Genomic DNA, 4,441 nt, shown 5'->3' with positions numbered 1-4,441 from the left:
GTGTTTCAGACTCCATGACATCCGTAGGTAGGTCTACTACTGTATGCTAAAACTACTTCACCTCACCTGACAAAGTTTTCCAACATGAGCTCGACTTTACAAAAGCGTTTGATTCTAGGCTGCTTTAATCGTTCAATGTCTTGGCAGATATATTGTCAGTCTGTGTAATCTGACGTTGCTTGTGCATCTTGCTTTGGCTAGAACTTCTGGCTAGAACTAGCTTGTTGTCAGGGGTGTAGTGGGCATGGTACGCAGTCCACCCACTTCTCCTGAAGTGAGATTTAAAAAATCCGGTGAGTTACAAACTGTGCCTACAGATCTATTTTAGTTGGCTGCCTGCATTCATTATTCTTGAAGATGTGGGATCGAAATTGCACCAACCATTCATTGGCTAACAATTTCATTAAGGTGACTGACAGGTAGTCGTGTTTTAAATAATAATCGGAAGTCACATCTGAAAATAAAGATTGGCTAATGTTACACGGCAAAGTGTTTTCGTGTGTCAGGTCGCCTCAGTCTTTGAAATGTCCATCCTCCACACGAACCGCACTGTAGCATATTTCAACTATCGTGCCTGCTATTGTTTACAGAGCTACTCACAGTTTTGTCCTGTGCTTGTTTCGAGCACAGTGCATATCGTAATCTTGCTTATAAACTGAAATGTGACCTGTGGCATTATTGCGTGAATGCTTATGTTGCACACTTAATGAATAAGGTCCTCAAGTGTGTAGAGTTTCGCTGAGTTCGTTGTTTATTTACATTTTCCTCAGCATAACTGTACAGCTGACACCGCTGCCTTCTGTATCATAACAAAGCCTGCCACTTCCACATTTCGTTCCTCTTATGTGGCCGAAGTGGCTACTGCACCAGAGAGAGTCTCTGCACTCATTGCTGGTCCTATGATGCCATCTATTGGCGAAAACGTGCAACAGCATAATTAAACTAAAAGACAACTTCTGACAGGACAACAAAAAGACAGGGAATGAGAATAAGGGAATAATAAGGGAATAACAAAAAGACAAAAATGGGGGGTCCACTACACTTGCATACAAACTGATTGTGATGCTGTCACTCATTTTCTAGTCTATATCTTGGACTGAAAAAACCTTATTATGTTTTCAGGTGTTTTGCCCCCGCGGTTGTGAAGAGGATGCTGTGGAAGTGGCAGCATGAACGTGTCACACAGACATTGGCTAAACTGCTCGGTAGGTACAACGAAATAAAAGAAACCACCCCCTCAACCCTGTTTATGCTGCACTGTACCTATTATAACCAGTTTTTATATAGACCATTATTTGAAATACTATAAGAGCCTTTCTGTTAGGATACTGTACAGCAGGGATGGGCAACTGGAGGCTCGGGCGCCACATGCAGCCCAACTTCTCACTTTTTAAAAAAAGAAAAAGGACAGTTTTTAACCCGCTATAAATCAATAGTGTAAGCATTCAGGTATAAATAAAGAAAAAGTGAAGTATCCTTTTGTAAATTCTCTCAAGTGCGTGGTGATGTGGCCCACCGATTGTGGTAATTAAAAATGTTGGCCCACCTTATAATGAAAGTTGCCCACCCCTGCTGTACAGCCTACATCACTTGTACATGTCCTTACCAAATAGGACACTAGCTAGCTAAATGTAACTAATATGGCATTGTGAAAGTTGTATGCCTAAATGTAAACCATAATATTAAATTGTGATGGGCAGAAATCAACTAAACCAACATATTACATTGTGAATGTAGTTGCGCAGTGATACTGAGACCGACTTATTCCTGTCTTTATTTGCCAGGCTTCTACACTTGCCCTCAGAGTTCACATATGGTTAAGTGCACAGGTGTCCAGCCAGGTTCAGACTGATGCTGGTAACAAGAGGAAAACATGCTGATTGGTAAGTGAGATCCCTGCTCAACAAAATCCACACAGCACAACAAGTAAGCCTAGTTTGTGGTATCAAATGTAAAATGTAAGTTTCATCAAAAAGTTGTAGAACACATCTGCATAAATTGCAGGCCATCAAAGTAGTGAATGGGCAGGGAAAACACAACCAGTAGGCTTATGAATGACTTTGACTCAGCACAGCACAGCAGATGCGATGCTACCATTCCTTGGGAATATGACACAGAGGTCTGCTATTCCATTGTAAATATTGACTGGAAATGTTCATGTTTCAACTGTTTAAAAACATTGGACTCAGGGGAAAAAAATCTCTAGGTGTATATAAGTGAAAGCCCACCTTTGCCATTGTGACACAGCACACAAGTATACACTGTACTCAATGAAATTGTATTTTATGCCTCACCTGTGCAAGGGTGCAGCCTACATTGGCATCCCAAGGGAGCAGTATGTTGCAGTGTGGCGGGAAGGTACCATGCTTGGGGTACCTCAGTCATGGAGGATGGAGGAGAGAGCACTGGTTAATTACTCCCTCCACCAACCTGGCGGGCTGGGAGATGAAACAGCAACCTTTGGGTTGTTCAGCCCTGGGCTACAGGACACCCTAACCGCTTACCAATGACTGCCCCACTTATCCATGACTGTATAAAAAATACCACAGCGAGTACACTTTTAAATTAAATGGGTCAATATAGATGATAGACTTTTCATCCACAGGCAGGACTTAGTCTACATACAGTAGATGGTGAAATCCTGCTTACAAAACTGTTTAAATAAATAGTTGTAAACTTTTGACATGTCAAAGTCATAGCCTAAACTGTAGGGTATGTTATGTAAAGGGTGATTTTCACATCCGGCCCATGTTCACAGATTTTTTTTTCTCCTGCAGGAATGATTCAACGATGGACATTTTGCTTAATTGTGGAAAAAAATAAATGGAAAAACTTCTATGGTTTCTTGTGTTTTCATTGGTGAGGCATATGGGTTAAGCACTGATCAGGAAGACCTCAAATAAGGCGGAATTCCACTGCAGCGGTGAGAACATTCAGACGTCTTTTTTGTTTATGGAAAGAGCTGATTTGACTGCAACCTAAAATCAGCTGTTCCTCGAGACGTCAGGATGCTTTCCTCGCGCAGATGGGGTACGTCCAGTAGGTCGTAATTAAATCGGGTAAATGTTGGCTCATGGGTGGATATAAAGCGGCTAAACGTCGGCGAGATGCATGTAAATAAATGCATCGGCAAGATGTCTTTGAAATAGCGGCAGCTCATCGGCCAGATGCTGGGAGACGTCGAGATAGCCAATGCATCGGTAAAACATAGGCGTTCCATCGGACGCCGCACGTCTGCCCAACATCTTGCCGATGAGCAAACGTTCTTCTATAGACGTCTTGCCGATGTATTTTACATCTTGCGACGTTGGCAAGACATAAGTGTGCTGTCTCGGAAGCGATGTCTGTCATCCGACAGCCGATGGAGGAGATGTGGATGGGTCTGAAGTGGAGTCCCGGCAGAGATGGTATCTAGGAGACAACCAACAGACTGGAAAGCAGAACGTCATGTCGTGAAGTCTTGCACATGCGCAGTTCAAAATTAAGCTTGAGAAAAAACGTGTTTTACGGTGTTACAGTCATACATACGGTCATTCTAAGACAGCCGTTTTAATTCGTTTTTCATGGCGATTCCAACCCCGTGAGTTCTGTATCGATAAGTTGTCCTACTTTTGATTTCCCCGTTAACTCCCCATTCACGAAAGTCTTACTAATCTGAAATAGCATCCCGGAGGCGTAGCCAATATGGCCGCCGAGTGTTCCATCTCCCCTTAGCAACAGTATCTCTGCTAATACGTCAAACATGAAACTTCTATTCTCCTCTGCTAGTGACACAATACATTCTATTCATTCCTCCTCTTCCTCATCCCTCTCCTTCTCGTCCTCCTCTCTCTTTCTTTTCCTCCTCCCTCTCCTTCTCGTCCTCCTCTCTCTCCTTCTTTTCCTCCTCCTCTTCCTCCTTGTTTTCCTCTTCATCCTCCTCCTCTTCCTCCTTGTTTTCCTCTTCATCCTCTGTCTCTCTTTCTCTTCCTCCTTGTCCTCCTCTCTCTCCATCTCTTCCCAATCTCTCTTCTTCTCTTCCTCCTTGTCCTCCTCTCTCCTTCTCTTCCTCCCCTCTCTTCTTTCTCTTCCTCTTTGTCCTCCTACCTCTCCTTCTCTTCCTCCTCTCTTCTTTTTCTTCCTCCTCGTCCTCCTCTCTCTCCTTCTCTTCCTCCTTTCTCTCCCCCTCTTCCTCCTACCTCTCCTTTTCTTCTTCCTCCTCCTCCTCTTCCTCCTCTCTCTCCTTCTCTTCCTCCTCTCTCTCCTCCTCCTCTTCCTCCTCCCTCTGATTCTCTTCCTCTTCTCTTTCCTTCTCCTCTCTACTTCTCTTCCTCCTCGTCCTCCTCTTCTTCCTCCTTCTCTTCCTCATCTCTTTCCTCCTCCTCTTCCTCCTCCCTCTGATTCTCTTCTTCCTCTCTTTCATTCTCCTCTATCTCCTTCTCTCCCCCCTCTCTCTTCCTTC

General features: G+C 43.8%; 1 long non-coding RNA gene across 1 annotated transcript in view; it reads left to right on the top strand.

Annotated features, from left to right (window-relative positions):
* The window catches only part of LOC134439532 (uncharacterized), a 3,163-nt gene extending 327 nt beyond the window's left edge, over positions 1-2,836 (top strand). Inside the window, exons 2-4 of the long non-coding RNA XR_010032775.1 lie at positions 1,123-1,205; positions 1,785-1,883; positions 2,778-2,836. This is a non-coding gene — a long non-coding RNA (uncharacterized LOC134439532). The remainder of the gene's footprint in view (positions 1-1,122; positions 1,206-1,784; positions 1,884-2,777) is intronic.
* Positions 2,837-4,441: the final 1,605 nt, after the last annotated feature.

This window comes from Engraulis encrasicolus, chromosome 23 (assembly GCF_034702125.1).
Source record: "Engraulis encrasicolus isolate BLACKSEA-1 chromosome 23, IST_EnEncr_1.0, whole genome shotgun sequence".
Taxonomy (NCBI): Eukaryota; Metazoa; Chordata; class Actinopteri; order Clupeiformes; family Engraulidae; genus Engraulis; species Engraulis encrasicolus.
The sequence above is the reverse complement of the archived record's forward strand: the minus strand, read 5'-3'. Positions and strand labels throughout refer to the sequence as shown.